Source organism: Oryzias latipes, chromosome 6 (genome assembly GCF_002234675.1).
Source record: "Oryzias latipes chromosome 6, ASM223467v1".
Lineage (NCBI taxonomy): Eukaryota > Metazoa > Chordata > Actinopteri > Beloniformes > Adrianichthyidae > Oryzias > Oryzias latipes.
In genome coordinates, this window is record NC_019864.2 from 9,174,326 (window position 1) to 9,193,660 (window position 19,335).

The 19,335-nt window shown below is 40.3% G+C and overlaps 1 protein-coding gene across 2 annotated transcripts in view; it reads right to left on the bottom strand.

Annotated features, from left to right (window-relative positions):
• The window catches only part of peak1 (pseudopodium enriched atypical kinase 1), a 101,756-nt gene extending 85,409 nt beyond the window's left edge, over window positions 1-16,347 (bottom strand). Inside the window, exon 1 of one of the 2 annotated variants that reach the window (XM_023955628.1) lies at window positions 16,079-16,347. The gene's annotated coding sequence lies outside the window, so the exon portion shown is untranslated. Of the gene's footprint in view, window positions 1-16,071 lie in introns of both variants that reach the window. The other variant, XM_023955627.1, reaches the window with a different exon arrangement.
• Between the last annotated feature and the right edge of the window lie 2,988 nt (window positions 16,348-19,335).

Genomic DNA, 19,335 nt, shown 5'->3' on the forward strand with positions numbered 1-19,335 from the left:
TTTAAATAAGAAATACGGGAACATTTTAATTGAGACTACAAAATGTGACTGCTCTATCGTTAACATCATTCCAAAAAGGTCAGATGTTCTGAGTAATTTCTTTAGAGTAACTCCTGTAATGAGCAGAACAGTACAGGTGACCATTTGGCCAGGTCATCTGAGGTCAGCGAAGACAGCAAAGAGACAAATAGAAATGCTTTAACATCTGCAAATTATCTATACTGCAGAAATGAGTGAACAGGAAGTAGACAGTCAGAACAACAGGAACATCTCTTTTTAGTCATACGAGTTAAATTGGTAACTCCAGAAGCTGAACAATGGAGCAGACAATTGAAGCAGTTTTGAATCAAATAATGAAACAGGGATTCTAAATGAACTTGAATCAAGAGATCTGGCAGTGATACTCAGTCCTGTGACAGACTACTCTTTGGACAAGCAAAGAGCTGCTGCGACTGTAGCACTAACTTTCTGGGCACAAAGCCAATCCTTTGGTGGTCAGAATAGACAAATGTCTTTCACTTGGACTCTGGCTTTAAACCAACACTGGACCCATAATGGCAAAAAGAAACAACTACTTTGTTCCCGAGCTGGTCAACATGAACAGATCTCAATCCCAAATAATTACAGTTTTCCATCCCATTTTTGTCTGAGATGCCAATTTTTATTTTTATGATCAGTTGCTCATGTATCTGTGCAAACTGATGCTCTGAGTCTAGAGGTAGACACGTTTGCTCTGTCACTTTTATGCCTTTTCAATCAAAATAAAAACCAACATGACAGATTGATGAGTTTGTGTGTGTTGATTCCAATTTCAGACATAAATTGGTGTTTTTCTTTTTTAGGCTATCGATTCATTTTTTTAGTCTCATGACTGAAAAACTGCAAACTTTTTCACCCTCAACACTTCACTTATTCTCTCTGACAAGTCTACTAAACTGTGTCTAATTCTGGATGTGGTGAAATGCTGCTTCTGCTCAGAGATTTAAGAGCATTAAGACCACAGATCTCTTTCTAGAGCATGTAAAAGAGGCTGTAGTCAGGTCAGAACAATTAAAAGCGTGTGAAGTTAAAACAATAAAAACAAATTCCAACTTTTGTGATATGCGTATTGCAAAGTTTGATATCGCGATAACAATACATTTGGAATTTACTGAGAAAGAATGGAAAGTATTGCAAATGCAGCACTCATGGGGTGTGCATGTGATACAAAAGTGCCTGTAGGACGCCCGGAGAGTGAGCACACAAACTACGCCCTGATTGTCTATTTTCTAACAGCCAGGCTGTGCACAACAGGCCTGCAAGGAGCGCACAGTTGCAGTGTCACTTGAACAGCATTAACAGGTCCCTTGCGCAATGTGCAGGGTTTTGGGGGTTGAAAAAGGAAAAATCCGTACAACGTGCCTGCCCCTCAACTACTTCACCCTTACTTACCCTTGGGTGTTGTTTAGGTGTTCACTACAACTTCTTGCCTGCACCATGCTTGTAAAAAAGAGTTAATAGAGTTGTCTACGATATGCATGTCATGTGCTCCATACAGGTTGGCCCGCAGACAGTAGGTATCCACCCAGTTGTGACTAAGGCCAAATATTGCAGGTTCTGGTGTTTTTTGAGTTTGTTTGACTGTTCAAAAATATTGGTAGATAATGACCAAACTATTACTTTAAAACTCATTTCCAAAAACAGCAGTTCAATTTTATTCCTAAGGAAACATGAACTTTTGACTTCCAGGCTCCCTCTTTGGGAAGATTGATCTGAACGGGTGATTATCATTTACACACCAGTTACAACTGCTAAACGGTCACATTCTGAGAAGCACCTTTTAATGACTCAATAACTACTGACTTACTTTCCCTTTCATTTTACCTGACAGAAAAGTCTGCAAACTGCTTTCAAGTGGAATGAAACCATAAAAGACATAAAACCTTGCTCCCATGCCTGTTCTTATTATCAAACCCTGCTGTCATTCAAAGCCTATCCTGCCCCCATTGCTTAACACTAAAACAATGAGGTGTGTTTTTGATATGTGGCTATTAACACAATATTCACATTGATTGTGAGTAGACCGTTTCAGGCTCATTAAAAAAAAATTCCACAGTTGAATTTTAAAAACAATAAATGATTCATTCTAAATAAGAACAGTAGTAAAAATGTACCAGCAGTTATACAAACAACTCAATAAAAACTGATTATGACATCTTTTGATTTGTATTTGTTCTGATGACATTGATAAATCCACTCAGCAGGATCCTTTAAAAGGTTGGAGCTTTTTTATGTGGACATGGGGGATTACTTTTTTTCTCACTGTATGCTCTTATTTCGGGAATTGGTCACTATGTTTACTCTGGAAGTTTATTCGGCCAACTGAAACCATTAACACCTTAAACGGCTCAAAAAATCTATTTACAAACAAAAAGCCGCAGACCCACCTTTAACTTTGATATTGGATGTTTTTGTGGTTTTTCTTTATAATGTTTGAGCTGCAAAACAGCAGAATTTGGATTTGTATTTATTATTAGAAATTAAAAACCTGGACCAGAAATTGGGTATCACAGAAACCTTTTTTTGTACAAAAATTTTGGCTTTCTTAAGAACTGGGAAATGTCTTTTACCTAAACCCCAATCAACAAATGTTTTTTTAAATTGTCTTTTAGGAATTAAAAAAAAAAAAAGAGTTTAATCGAGCCTACGACAATTTACTAACAATCAGTGTGTGTTCAGTTAAAGGCATTGACTGTGCACCGTATATCCTCCACTAGTGGCCAGTAAATAAACACAGGGTCTAACAAATACTTGTTACTTTAGAGACGCTGGTCTTTAATACTGGCAGGGCTCCCTTAAGACCACCCGCCGTGCACAGTCGTGCAAGCACAGGGTTTCTGTGGTATTTGTGCTATGAGCCAGTGTAACAGGAATCGTTACACAGTGTAACTTACACCCCTAATTCCAATCCCTTAAACCCTTAATTCCACAATCCAATTTCCCAGAAATTTCCCAAAAAGTCTCTGCAAAGAAATCACGCGTGTATCAATGCTCACTAGATTGACAGATATAGACAAGGATGTATTGTCATTTAAAATAGGCGGTGATGAGTCCAGCGAGGGAAATTACCTTTTAATGTAATCTTTTCATAAATGATCTACCGGTAAGTCAGTGGTCCCCAACCTTTTTAACGCCATGGACCGGTATGACGTCCGATAAAGTTTTCACGGTCCGGTCTTTAAGATGTGGCGTACGATTATTGTAGCATCGCTACGATGAAGGAGGAACAGAGACGTAACAAGACGAACTTTGAGCTTTGATTTTGACACGCATGACATTGTTCATCACACAGGTATGATCATCCTCTCCCCTTCCCACACATGGTGCAAAAAAGAAGTACTGTCTATTAAATGTAGCTTTCTTTTTTTTGGAAGTCGAAGGCTCCTCATCTTTGTCCTTGCTAGGCCTTTTCCCCTTGGCAAAGAAACTTTCCAAAGACGTTTGTTTTTTACTCAATTTGTTAGCTCCTGGGCTTTATTTTAGCGGTAACCTATCACATGACCGAGAAGAGCGCCTTGGCCTGCGTCAAGAGTGACATAGACGGATGGAACAGATAATCGGGCAATTTTTCAAAATAATACATCTTTCAGATTACGAAATAAATAAAACGGAAGTACTGCAAGTTATTTATTCTTTCTGTGCGGCCCGGTACCAAATGACTAAAGGCCCAGTACCGGTCCGCGGCCCGGGGGTTGGGGACCGCTGATCTAAGTTGTCTTCCTCAGAACACATCGGATTTATTAACGGTCTTTGTAACATCATAAATGACGATTAAAAAAAAAAAAAAAAAAAAGAAATAAAATAGTGAGCACACATTGCATTAAAATCCTGGATAGTCCTGTTCTATAAAGTCTTTTAGAGGGCTAGGCAATAGTAAGAGAATTGGGAAATAGCCCTAGTCTTAAACAAAGGTATAAAAATTCTTTTTTAGCTTTTGGCTAAAGCCATCCAAGCAGTACCAACATGGATTTCATATTCTGAATCAAGAGTACATGTACAGTGATCCCTTGCTATATCACGGTTTACTTTTCACGGTTTCGCTACTTCACGGATTTGGATTGTGCATTGTGTTCTGCATTCTGATTGGCTAAAAAGTCACTCAGCGAGTAGCTCAAGAATGGGACCCTTTGATGAGCCGTTCATTACAGTTCGCCAACATAATCGATGGGGGCATGTCGGTGTATAAGGATCTTATAGCAAAGAAGAAAAAAGAGCGACAACAACTGCCTATCACTATGTTCCTCTCCCGAACAATCACACCTGCAGCTGCACCGCGGGCTTCAAAAGGAAAAAACGCTGCAGAGGATGCAGCGGCTCAGTATGAAGAGCAGTGAAAAAGAAGACCGGAGTCACTATCTGTCCCACTGTACTTTTTTATTTTTTTTCATAATCATTTTAAATTTTCTTCCGTTTAATCCACTCGGGTCGCGGTGGGCGGGGCTAATCTCCGCAATTTAAAGCCTTCTGTTCTTATCGATGATTGAAATTATTATTTGACAGCACACTACAGAAGTTATTTGTTGAAAAAACGTTTCTAAAGTACTTTTATTTGTTAAAAAACAATTGATTTAGCCTGTTAAATGGTTTGTTCTTTCTTTTCAATGTATAATAGTGTATTTCATTGTATAATAATTGTAAAAAAAATAAAGGTTTCTACTTCACGGATTTTGCTTATCACGGGTTCTATTTGGAACGTAACCCCCGCGATAATCAAGGGATCACTGTATTCCTTTCCTCGCCAGCCCATCTCCAGCTAAACTTTAATACAATTAGAGATATGCAAGTGTCTTTACTTCTGTCTCACATCATGCAAAGATGTTAACTATAGAAAGACTTGATGAAATGCCAGTAACACTAGTACAGAAGTGTGTATTACAAGTCAACTTCTACATTATATCATGAAATGGGATCACGAGCATTGGCAGAACAATTTTGTGAACATCATTGCATTGGTTTTTTTTGGGCAGCTCAAATGGATTACTTTCTAATGGCCATCATTTGAGCTTAAATAAATCATCTCTTGGGTGTCGAAAGAATCAGGTCATCCATATGGAAATAATTTTAGATTTTCAACATGGTTTGATTTTGTATTTATTTATATATATATATATTTATATATATAGTAACAGTCCATTTTCTTATTGCTAATAATGACAAGGCTTGGCAGTTATGCCTTTATTGAAATCTTGGCTTTGTGGATGTTGAACTTCTTTGCAGAAATTACACTGAATGTCTTATTCAACTTCATTTTTTTCTTTTTATATTGAGATTTCTGGGAAAGTTAACATGCATCTTAAGAGTTCTCCTAACCTTAAGAGACAATAGCTGTCGTTTTTAGGCTACACAGGCTGACTTGGTCTTGTACTTGAGTTTAAAGGAGTAGGATGCCTATTCCTTTACAATCGAGTGTTTTCAAAAGGTGGAAACAAATCCGCCAGCTTCAACCTACAAAGTCAGCTTCAAATTTACAATCCAGTTGAACTCTGGCATACAGACAAGAGGATGCATCTAAATCACATGTCTGGCTGGAGGTTGGGAGCGGAGCAGGAGCAAAAAGGCTGCATCCCGCATTCAGTCAGGGTCATGGACTATGCTTTAGGAGTAAAAACAAACAACAACACAACAACTTTGGGTCCCATTTATGCCCTTATAACCCTGCTTCTGGTTACAAAGAAAGCCAAATGATGGGATTTTAGAAGCTTAAAACACATCTTTACCTGTGTGCCTTAAAGTAGACCAAACATCAGCATGTTTACAACGGCATTACAATAAAGCAGCTAAGCTAATAGTTTATTAGATCCACATAACCAAAGTGAGAATATGAATAACCCACTATCAGCTGCACAACAGCCATGAATTCCCCAGATATTAAGAAATGTTGACAAAGTCGTCAATCTTTTAAAAGGCCAAAAATAACCATTTGAAACTGTTGTAGCAACTTGGAATATATTCTTTAAACCCTGGTAATGCTCAGCTAAAGATTCACTTTTGTTAAATTTTTTTGTTTAGTCTTTAATACGAAAGCTTAAAGAATGAGATGAGAAACATAAAAACAAACTAAAAAAGCATCTACCAGATTTTAAGAGTAATAGTCGCTCTGGGTACAAGTTGCAGTAGCCAACAAATGTATAATAAAGAAGAAAAAAAAACATACACAAATCTCATTGGAGTAAAATCACTTTTGGGGGGAATTTATTCAATAAAAATCCAGGGGAAAACACTGACATTTCATCTTGAAAGGCAAATCACAGTAACAGAATAGATAACAACAATAGACTGAATATATGAACAGTTGACTACCATAACACATTGATGCTTCATGAAACATAGATGACCATAGCTTCGAGAACATGCTAACAAGTCAACTCAACTCTTTATATCATTTCAAGTCCCGTTGAATTCTTCCTCTCCTTTTTTGCATTTCCGCTTTACAGTGATCCCTTGCTATGACACGGTTTACTTTCACGGTTTTGCTACTTCACGGATTTCAATCGTGCATTGTGTTCTGCATTCTGATTGGCTACAAAGTCACTCTGCTTCTTCTCTACCTATGCGTCAATAACGTTGCAGTTTAATATGTACACGTACGTAAAACAGCTTGCCAAACTTACATTACATGCGTGCAAATTCTCTTGCAATTTCCTATCACTATGTTCTTCTCCCGAACAAACACAGCTGCACCGCGGGCTTCAAAAACACTGCAGAGCGGAGTCAGGATGCAGCGGCTCAGTCTGTAGAGCAGTGAAATACACCTGAGTCACTATTTGTCCCACTGTACTTTGAATTTTATTCATAATCATTTTAAATTTTATCCCGTTTAATCCAATTACTCGGGTCGCGGTGGGCGGGGTTAATCTCCGCAATTTGAAGCCTTCTGTTCACATTGATGATTAAAATTATTATTTGACAGTACAGAAGTTATTTGTTGAAAAAAACGTTTCTAAAGAACTTTTATTTGTGAAACAAATGCTTGAGCCTGGAAAATGGTTTGTTCTTTCTTTTCAATGTCTAATAAAGTATTTAATTTAATTTATCACACGCAAGTCACATCTGAGTAAAGTTGTAACCCCGGCCAAACTATGCACAAAAAGAATGCGACTTGTACACCTAAAAATATTGTTCTCTCTTTTCTTTCAGGATGACTTTATCATAAGCATCAGCTCTGCCACTTTCCTTTGTCCTTCTGTTCACCTTTGTCCTGGCATGTTCTTATGAGACTTGACAGGATGAGGAACTGACCTGGACTTGAAAATTGAGAAGTGTCCACAGGCTGGAAGTATTTTTTCTAAACTCTAATTTTTTTGTCTTAGGTACATGTGATGGATACAGTGTATGCAGAATTATAAAATTATTTTTTTTAAAAACCTGCCAAAGTTCAGTTGTGTTTTGATTGTAGGCAGGGCCGAGTTTCTGAGGCACTGCTCCCAGCCCAAACTGAACTTTATCAGGCGCGGTTGACCTTCTAAAACTTGGACTGTTTTGATTATGAAGCAAAAACATGAGCAAATGCCTCAAAGTGGGATGGGGCAATAATGTTACATTCTCACATTGTACGGGGGGCTTGGAGGATGAGAAGTTCTCTGCAGGAATGTAAATGTTTCGTCTATTCACAAAACACAAATAGAAATGTTTTCCAGAAGTATGCCAAAACTGAAAAGGACGAGTTTAAGCTTCCTAGTTTGATGCACAACTGGGTTCATCCTTGAACGAATCAACATAATTCTTTTTAAAAAGGGAAAGAAAAATGAAAGGTTCTCAGTTTATTTTTAGACGCCCATCCTGGAGCTTACAGTGAGAAAGGCTGAACACATCAGACTGATTTAGAGGGTTAAAAAAAGAGAAAAACCTTTTGAATTCCCTTAATTAAAAAAACAACAACAGTAAGAAGCCTCAGGATTGGCTGCAGCTCAGTGGGCTGCATGTTTGAAGAGTAAACTGTTCTGGCTCGTGTTCCTACTGGCAGGTGTGCAGGTCAGAGGACAGCAGCTGCATCAGCTTTGGACACAAGGAGACACACTTGAAGAAAAGAAAAAGGCCATCATTCAAGAGGCTGCAGTGTGTGCAGCTCCACCAAAATCTCAGCAGACCAATGATCCAAGTAGTCAAAACTCCACAACAGCACTCAGGCCTGTGTTATCTGCACAAAACCCACTGACTATACAGGTATTTTAAAACAATAGTGCAAGCTGCCACAAAACCTACAAACTATAAAAAATCAAACCAATCCAACATGGAAGTATCTGAGCTGTGCAAGAACCTGAAGAACCGACAGAAAAGTCATCCAAACACACTCCGACATCCAAGGTTTTGGAGACTTTCCAATACCCGTCCCTTTGTTTGCATAAGGCACATGGCAAATCCCTTTTTTTGTGTGAACTACTTTTAATATACTTTATTCATTATAAAAAAGACTTTATGTGTATATGAAAATGGGAAAAAAAATGATTCTCAAGAACTTGTTATGAAAAGAGGGGAGCAGAGCCACAATAGTTATTGTGGCAAATAGAATGTCTGTTTATTTCTCTACAGAATTCTATGGGACTTTGGCTTTCTCAGACCAGCAGGTACTTCCAGTTCAGAAAGTGTAAAACTTGATCAATTGCTTTTATTAAACAGCTGTCTATTTAAACAATGCCAGGAAAATGGCAAAGTATAAAGCAAGAAAAGAAGAAAATGAAAAATAAAACCTTTCAGGAAAAGCAAACCTCTATTTGAGTAAAAGGGAAACCATGATGGAGTGATTCTATTTCTAAGCTAAAGAGTTACCTAATCTGAATCTAGGATTGTTATTGATTTCTTTTCTTGTGTGCATATCTGCAGGCATACATGTGTGGCCCAAAACCACTGGGTCACACCTGTTCCACAGCTGAAGAGCCGGATGGGGGGGGGTCAGGGTGTCACATGACGTGTCCCAGCTCTTCTGCACATATGCGTTCTTGCCCGCCCCAACACATGTAGCGCGCTTTTTACGCAGTCCCCCGCTCCTGATGAGCCTAAACACACCGCTCATCTCCGGTTACAAATGAGCTGCCATGATGCCGGCTGCAGCGGTAATGGAGCCTCTGGCACAGCATCACCTACAGCCTTTCAAGGAGAATGAAAAATAAAAGGTCTAAAGAGGCCAAAAGCCCAGCAACTCCATTAGCAGATCCAAAGGAATCTTGACTGACGTGTCCACATGTGTCTTTATCGGGTTCAACATTAAAACACGCCACTTATTGAAGAAAAAAAGGGCAGGAAACGAAGAATTAAACATCTCCATTCAGATATTATGTCAGATGAAGCGATCACATAGCTGATGAAGGCCAAAAGCCGAAACATAGCAACAAATGGGGAGAACACGTGAATACAGCAAACTGGAGTGACAGGCCAAAGAAGGGAGAAGAGAATGCCAACAAACGTGCACGTTTGAGACACTCAAGTCATTGCCATTGTGTTGGTTGATTCCGGTTAGCAGCACACAAAGACCAAAATCTTTTTCATCTAAAAATGTTCCCGTTATATTTTCTTCTGCCACTCAGATGCCTTTCAAAGTACTGATACCTTCACTCCGCTTTAAACAAGTGGCCACTTCCATTGAAAACTCAATGTAGACATGCGTATGTGTGTGTTTCGGGCTTCCAAGTAAAAACGTTCACACATAGCTAAGTAAGTTTTTAACAGATATTTTCAGGCTGTGCGTCCAAAATGCATGACCATTGAACGCCTGTTGAAAGATAAACCAGGTCAAATTTTGACCAATCAGGGACTCGGATTCGGTAATGACTTATGGTCATGGAGGAGAAATTAATAATTGTGGTTTGTGTCCGGCTGGAATTAAATGAAACCAACTCTTTATATATTGGAATAGAGCTGTGAAAAAAAAGCCTGGAGCAAGATTTCCACCATATGGGCTAGACCAGGGGTCGGCAACCTTTTTTACTCAAAGAGCCATTTGGGACCGCCCCTAATAAAAAAGAAAGTACCCGGAGCCACAACCCGTTTTGACATCATTATATATATTATGCATGTATATATTATTCAAAGGTGCTCATCACGTCGATCTTCAATGAGTGTAGATCGCGGGCCAGAAAAGATACGGGACTTGATTGACATGTAGATTGGCCAATCGGACATCGTCTGAAGCATACGTCGCTGCAAATGCACATTATGTTCTTTAAAGGATCATACCGCGGCCGCATGTGGGAGGAGCTACTGATTCTGGTCTGATTGCTGCATGGAGCGATGTGTTTATCAATGCATGGTAGACACGGAGAATGTGGAGATCAGGTTTATTATTTTGAAGAGTTCTACTTGGTAAGCATGTTTCCATGTTGGGGTTTATAAAATCATCCCAGGAAAAGGCTCTGCTTTAACTCCTGCAGGGAAAGCTGCGTCTGAATCTGACGGCCGTGTTTGCATCTCTCTGACAGAGTTTGAAGCCAAAGCCCCCCCTCCGCCTCTTTACCTGCTTTTCCTCTCTACCTGTTCACCCTTTTCACATCCTCTGCAGCTGAGATTTGTTTCCCCCGCGCTCCTCAGCATGTCCTACACAGAGAGCACAAAATACGGTAGTCGGGGCCCTCCAGCGCCGCACAAGGATGAAAGAGCTGGACTCAGGTTATAGCGGGGATAGAGCGGGTTAAGCAAATGAATGGAAGAAGGCGCTCCGCTGAAGAAATATTCAATATTGTACACATTTTATTATTAGTCTGAACTATCTTTTATTTAGAAAAATCTTTTATTTTATCAGTCCAGTACGGAAAAAAAGATCAACAAAAGCTGTTTTGGGCGGTTTTTGGCTGGGTCTAGCGGTTTTCAGATGACTTTGGCTGGAAAACTGTGACTCTATCTGGCAACGCTGGCGCGAACTCCCAGTCTGTCATCAGCGAGTTGGTCTCTGCCCCGCAGCACGTCAAGTTCCCGGCAGAAGATCTGAGTGTTTATTGAAGCCGCCCCGCGTGCCTCTCCCTGCTATCAGCTCTGCAGGTCTCCCCCGATAAATACGAGCTCATTACGAAGCTGTTTTTTACGTGGCTCGTACAGAGCCATCAGCGCCTTTGAAATGCCATAAAAATGAACAAACTAAAATAAAATTTAATTATTAGAAAATACTCATTATTTTCCAAAGTTACAGGGAGCCACAACAGATGGATGAAAGAGCCACATGTGGCTCCGGAGCCATGGGTTGCCGACCCCTGGGCTAGACGCACGTTCAAGAACTTGCGTTTAGCGTGTTCTTGAACGTGCGTCAGGTGCCTGGTGTGTACAAAGCTCACAGGTGCTTAAAACTTGACCGAATCCTGCCGAACAGAAGATTAACAATGTGGGGGGCAAAGAAGAAATTGCAAATACTACATGTATAAATTACATTTATTCCATCAATAACTTCTCTTGTGTTTTTTATGTAATAATATTATTTGTATTTGTATTTTGCTCTTCTGTATCCATTTAGATTTGTTTAATGGAGGATGAATGATCTTTGATCGTTCTGCCTTTGGGTTCTCTGCTGTTTGGTTGTCAGTTCCCTCCAAACAAAAGCGTTTGTTTACATCCTGCTGGCATCAGGATCAGCCAACAGCAGGCCAGTCTGCACACAGCCCAGCAGCTACTGCTGCATCAGGCACCATCCTTTATGGAACAGTAAAGCCACACATGGCTTGAGCTCTGAAATGTGACACAACACCAGAAAAAGTCCCTCAATTTGACACTAGCTGCTGTTTAGAACAAGAGTTACTGGAAAGCTGCTGCTAAATGTAGCAACACTGACTGTGTTTATCTGTGTTTGCATGTCAAAAACTTCATGTTGTGCTGCCAACTTTATTTAAACCGCTTTCGGCTGTTTGATAAACAACTAAATACCAGGAAGTGATCGCCATACATTCATAAAAACATTCTGGTCTCATGGTCATAAGTTTTATACTCCAGTACTTGGAAGCATCATCTTTAAGGTGATTTGTAGCCTGTTTTAAAAAGTAACACTATCTGGAAATGTAAAATGAATAAATAAAATTGCTATGTTTAAAATAATATTTCCCAACAGAATTACATCTTTTGCAGAGAAATTCTTTACTTTTTTTTTGCAACAGGAACATTGCATCCTGATCTGGATGAACATAAAGACAAAAGCGGAGAACTTCCACTATTATCTACTTAGAAAATATCTGATAAGTAAACAGCAACAGAGACTGAGTTCAGCTGAAGCTCACAGCCACTGATCCTTCTTTCTCTGCCTTCCAAATAATCAATTTAGATCAATATCAACTTCAGAAGCAAAGATAAACTCTTTAAAGAGCCACTCCGATAAAACTCATGTTTTAGGTTTTCTAACATGGTCTGATGGCATTTTTCTGATGATGAAGGATGTATAGAAAGAAAATTATGCTCAAAATTGCATTTCTGAGAATCTCTTTACTTAAGTTATTGTAATTCAGGGGCAGACAAAAATAGCATTTGTAAAAAGATCTTATTTGTTAAGTAGAAAGTACGCTGGGCGAGCCACAAGCTCACTGCTCGGCTTCTTTCCGATGCATCCACTTGCAGACAAAAAGATCATTTTCCTCATCTGAGCGGGAAGCTCTGGGCATAAGTCCAATATTGCTTGCCATTTTTCTAGCATGGATTATGTGAGGGGCTGTAATAGGGTTGGGCGATGTCCCCTAATTTGGCCGTTGACGATGTTTGCTGTCAACCATCGGGATGGACGATGACATCGTCGGGGGGGGGGGGGGGGGGGTATTTTTACATTTTTCGTTCTTATATAACTGCTATTCGTTATTTTGCTTTTTTCATTGTATTTCCCAACTAATGGTTAATCCGTGATGATCCAGTATAAACTGAGGGAAGTGACTTTAACAGAAAAAGTAACAAGCAAAATAGAAAAGAAGTAGTCCGCTCCCGCACTTAACTAGCGAAGTGGACCGGCGGAGGGCGGATTTACAGCTTTATGTTTGATGGGAAGGGGGGGGGGGGGGGTGCGCTTTGTTACATGAGCGCTATGTGTGAGAGATTTAAGACTGCGATCCGTCCCGCAGCTCTAGGGGTACAAGCAACCGAACTCAGAACCGGGTCTAAACGTGTGTCTGAGCACAGCTCGGATCGTCAGCACACACAGCGGTTTGAGCTTCAAAGCAGAAATGTCGCTCAGTCCTTAGAAAACATTCAATCAATCACGTGGATTTGTGTTTCCAGTCGTGTCCCGACTAAATAAAGGCTGATGTTATTCTTACATGTTTACGTGCAGCCAGCAAGCAGCACCACCCAAAGCTAATGTTGTTAGCCCGTGTTAGCATACTGCTAATCCTGGCTTCGTTCAGAAAAAGCACTGACCACACGGATTAAAATTCAAATGATGAGCGAACAGGTGTTTCATAATAACCGTAACATTATTAAAAGCACGTTTAGAAGATCGTCTCGTATTTTACCGCGCTGACATGTCAATATATATAGCCGCTCGGTGCTGTTATCGTTTTGTATTGAATTGTTACCTTCAATAAAGTTTGGAAAAAAAGCCGCTCGGCGGAAGTTGTATCCCCTTCCGGTTTTCAAACTGCGCATGTGCGAATACTGCGCGTGTGCGAATGATTTATTCCGACCGAAATTGTGACCTTAGTGAACGTTTTTATATTCTGAAAACATTTTTCTGGGCCCATGTACACGGTTGGATTCTAATCCGACCATTGATCCCATCAGGATATTTTGTACATGTAACCGCGGCTTATGGTGTCGACGCGCAACGTGGCGGGGGCGTGGCATCACGATGGTGGTCTCTCCATCGGGATGTCAGTCACCCATCACGATGGACGATGATATCGTCCATCGGCACAACCCTAGGCTGTAAGCTAGAGGGCGAGCATTGAAACAGAAAGCCCTAAGCAACAGGGAGGGGAAGGGGGGCGGTGTTGCTCCACGCCAACAATCCACAACTTAGAGGCAAAATCCTCCTGCTCTGCTCTACAGAAACTATGCTCTTTAAAAAAGACACAGGTTTTTAGATTTTAGCTACAAACAGCATAATCATAATAATTAAAAGTCCACTGAGGTCACTGTTGCAATCGATCAAAAGATGATCGGAGTTGGTCTTAAACTGCAGCATGAAAATGATCAGACTTAAGACTCCTTCAGCATGGATCCTTCACACTTCAAACTTTGCCTTTTCTCAAATCAGTAAAACACTTTCTGAATGGAGAACCGAGCAAAACACAAAACATCTGCTAAACACAGCCTTCCTGTTGCTCTCCACAAGAATGCCAGGTATGTTCCTGATTCAGAAATGTCGGCAACGATCCAACAAATAAGTGTCCCATGCAGCCCTGAGGACATGGATCCACACAACATTCACCAACAGAGAAATCACTATTTTTTTCATCTGATTAAAAGTGAAACACTCATAATAACTGAGATGTCTAAAGGCCAGTTCGAAAGCAATTAAAAGACAGAGAGGAAGAAGTCAAATCCAGAACGGAACTTTGCTTAAAGGGTTTTATTGTTCTTTTGTTTTTTATCCGAGCTTCTGCCCTGAATGGACTAAAGCTGGAGTTCATCAAAACTTTCACTAACAACTGTACGTATGAACTGTTGGTCTTCGCTCCACACCAGGCTTTTTCTTAGTCACAAAGCTCTACTAGGGAAGACACCACAATACCTGTCCAGCCTCAGTCCAAGCCATCATCTGAGGTCCAACGATCTCATGACACTTTCCATTCCCAAGGTCGGCACAGTTTTCAGTCAAAATTCCTTTCAAATGGCTGGAACTCTGTCCAAAACTCCCTTAAATCCACCGTTTTCCCATCACACCATTGGTTCCAGCAGAAACTGGCTGCTATAACTGCTGATCCCTCCCTTTTGGCGTATGTCTATATAGGCTGTTTTAATCTCAGTCACTATTTCATGATACTGGATGTATGTCATGGATTAATCTGGGTTATTTATTTATTTTGTTGTCTATTTTTGTTTTCCTGGTTTTATTTCTGCTGGACCCTCTTTGCCAGGTCATCATTGTAAATGAGAAACTGTTCTAAACTGATCCTCCCAGTAAAATAAAGGTTAAATTAAAAAATAACCAACAGCAGAGGGGACGTTTAGTGAATTCATTAACCCCACTCCACTGCTTTATTGATGCTCCATCTCCACTTGCACTACGAGATAACATGTTATAATATCCAGACATCAGCTTCCCTCAAATGATGTTTTTCTGTTAGATTACGGTTTTGTTTTTATGATTTTTCTTAAACAAGTTTGAAAACAAATACTGAATCAAATCCTGAAGCTAATTAAGAAATATTTTATTTACTAACACATTCAGATTCAACTATAATTACAAACAACCGCTGCAGGTGTATTTATTAGTTCAAAAATGAAACTTTTAGTTAGAAAACTGGTTATTTTATTAGTTTGAGGGACATCTTTCTTCATTTTAAAACTGTCGTAGTGAAATAAACAGGGAAAATACTGCCTTAAGAATTTTTTTTTATATAATTAATGGATTTTATTTTGAAAAGATTTTTTAATGTAAATTCGATCAGAAACTTTTTTTTTTAGGGTGCAGGAAAACACAACAGAAAACATCCCTTTCCTCTTGTCCCATCCCAAACCCACGTTGCATCAACAATTAGGGTGGCGACATGTCAGGGGAGTTGGAACCAGCCACCCCTCCCGGCAGAAGACCCTCTGGGTCCTCTGCCGGACCCCCATTGGGTCAGAACCGAGTCAGGCGTCGCCTGTCCCGTTCAGCGAACGCAGACAAAGGTTGGTTCTGGTTTGGAGTCACTTCCGACGCCGAACTTTAGCAGTTTTCTTGAATCCCGCGAGGCACTTCTTCACCCCAATATTTGAGCTGGCACGCGCCCTGACAACAGCGGTAAACGCTGCCTGAAAACAACCGAACTCTGCGAACCGAACCCGCCTCGCTTGGCGGGACCATCCTCATAGGTGGACAGAAAAAACACTGACATTCGAGGCAAAAGACTCGTTTCCCCCCCTCCAGCTGTACAAACTGGAACTTGGCAGCCGAGGGAAACTGGCGAGACACTTTTCAATTAAACAGAAACAAACCCTGAACTTTTCTTCTTCGCCTGGCTCTGCGTTGCTCCGCGTCCTCCCCTCCGACTCGAGTTCCTCTCGACAGCCGTAAAATCCGGGTTTCTGGGGGACGGCCGCCCTCGACGGGAATGAGGAAAACCCAAGAGTGGAGCCGAACTGTCCTCTGACTCTGAGCTGTGATCCTGACGGAGGCGCCGCCGCGAGCCAGCACTGGCGGTGCCGCGCCGAAATGTGTGAGCGCGCGGCGTTTTTTGGTGACTCTAGAGGCGCTGTTCAACAGCTTTGCTGCCCCCCCCCCCCCCCCCCCCCCGAAAGACAAGGAGATGCTACGTCAAAAAACGTAAGCTCCGAGAAGGGAGGGGTGCAGGGGGGGGGTGGGAAAGGGGGACGTCGGCCAAGATGGCGTCTCGGTAAGACACTCGCGCTCGAGCTCCGCTTAAAAAGCCTTGTTAAAGCCAAAATTAAAAAGACTGTGACAACAACAACCGTATATTAATATCACCACCATGCCAAAACCCGAAAATAAACGGAAAGAGCGAGAAAGTCTGCCCACAAAAGGCTGTGTTGTAGACGCACACAACTATGCTAACCAAGCGGCTGCAACAGACTCAATGGAAGCTGACGATTTCACTTTGACCCCCCTCCCTGATACGCCACTGAAGTCCCCACTTCTGAAAAAAGGTAAAGCTTCTGAAATCGAAGACCCTGAAGGCATTGTTTCCAAACTCTCTTGCCTCATTAACTCAAGATCTGACTCCATTGAAAAGATGGTGGGGGAGAACTGTATGAAAATTGAGGGTCTGAAAAAAACTATTGATTTCCTTTCGGAGGAACTGAAGGAAATGAAAACTAAAATCAAGGAGATGGACACAAAAGTTAAAATGGGGGAACAGCGCATGGGGTCCTGTGAAAGTCGCATTGAAGAGCTGGAGCGTTATTCTCGACGGTGGAACCTGCGGCTGGCCGGGGTTCCAGAAAACAACACCGAAGATGTGAAAGCTAAAGTCATCAGCATCTGCCAGAAAACCCTACTGGATGAAAACATCAAGGTAAATGAAGGACTCGACATCGTGCACAGACTTGGAAGGAGGGACATTAATAAGACCACGCCACGGAACATCATTCTCCAATTTTCCTCCCGCGCCCTGAGAGATGCTCTCTGGAAAGCAGCCAAAAAGTCCAGATACCTGAAAGAAAACAACATGCGATTCTCTGAAGACCTCATCGCTTCTGACCGGGAGAAACGACGCCTCCTTTGGCCGCTGGTGAGAGATGCTCGGGCAGAAGGCAAAACGGCTTACTACGTTGCTGGACGCGCCTTCGCCAACGGCACCGAGTTGTTCCTGCCCCCTTCCACCTAACCGTCACCATGTTACCATCCCGAGGATGATGTGGGACACCAATCTGACTCCTTTCTGGTAGAAAACTTAACTTCAAGGTGTCTGCAAAACTTAGTTAAAATCTTTCTGTTTTGATCTTGGTTGTTAAAATGTGACTATTCACGTCACTTAGTTTTTAATGACATTATTAGGCTTTAAACACGTTAATATTCTGAGTAAGTGAAGCTCGAGTTCTAACGTGTTTCTTAAAGTAAGAAACACTCTTCTGAAGTTCATATTTCTCTTTATTGTTCTCTGTTGAGAATTTGTTCTACTGTTCATGTCTTTATCGTTTCTTTCTTTTAATGCCAGGGGTTTAAGAAATATTTTGAAACGCAAAGCAGTTTTTTTATTCATCAAACAATTTAAATGTGATTTTTGTTTTATTCAGGAGTCTCATAGCACAAAGGAAGATTTAAACTTTTGGAAAAGTCAGTGGGGTAAAGAAATATGGGGAGCTCATGGTTCTAAAAAAATGGCTGGTGTTTTGATTTTAAAGGATAAATTTCTTGGGGAAATCATCCATCACTACAGTGACCCTAATGGGCATTTAATTATTATGGTGCTGTTAATCTCCCAGAACGTGGTGATCATTTCTAATGTATATGGCTACAACTCTCCTTTGGAAAACAGTCAGTTATTTGATTTATGGGATGGAAAAATTAGTTTGTGGCTTAAAAAATATCCTGAGGCCTTTTTGATTTTTGGTGGTGATTTCAATGTTGTTAATGACAACACCTTAGATAGACACCCTCCTAAAAAAACTAATCCAAACAATAAGTATTTAGAAAATTTCATGGATAAATTTGAAATTGTGGATGCTTTTAGAGCAAAATTCCCTTCGTTAAAATCATTTACTTGGCACACCAAAGATTATTCTAAACAATCTCGGATTGATTACTGGCTGACGTCAAAAAGAATTAATGTCACTAATATTGATGTGAATTCTCATCCAGCTCCCTTTTCTGACCATATGATAGTCACCCTAAAGTTAACTCTCTCCCCAATGTCCAACATTCCCAGGGCTGTTTGCTGGAAAATAAATAACAGTCTTCTGTCTCACAACACTGTAATAGAAATGACAAAAAAAATAATCCAATCATACTGGGAAGAAACTACTGAATTAAAAATATTCAGCCCTAAATGGGAATTATTAAAATTTGATATTGGGAAATTTATGAGATCTTATAGTAGTAACTTAGCAAAACTTAGAAGGAAAGAGGAAAATGAACTTTGCTCTAAAATTGCTGCCTTGTCTAATAAAAGCAGTGAGAACATCACTGAAAATGAGCTGATAGAACTTGGTGAATATCAGAACAAGCTGGAAGAGATGTATAAAAGGAAAACACAAGGTGCATTTATAAGATCTAGAGCAAAGTGGATGGAAGAAGGGGAACAATGTTCTTCCTATTTTTTTGGACTAGAAAATTCTAATTTCAGCAATAACTCTCTGGATTCTCTTCAAATTAACAACAAAATTGAAACAGATCATAAAATTCTTGGCTCATTTTGCTCTGACTTTTACAACAAACTTTACTCTTCTAATTACTCAGAAATTAAAACGCGTGAGCTGCTAGATTCTATTAAACATTGTAAGATTATCAGTGAAACACATAAAAAACTCTGTGATGCCAGCATAACCTTAGAGGAAGTGCAAGATGCTATAATGATTCTAAAAAAGAACAAATCTCCTGGTAATGATGGATTGTCAAGTGAATTTTACAAAAACTTTTCAACAGAACTTAGTCCCTTTATCCTGGAGACGCTCACTGAAAGTATTAATCTGGGAAAACTACCCCCTACTCTAACACAAGGTGTTATATCACTAATACCCAAACCTAATAAAAATAAACTACAAATTGATAACTGGAGACCTATCTCGTTACTTAATAATGAC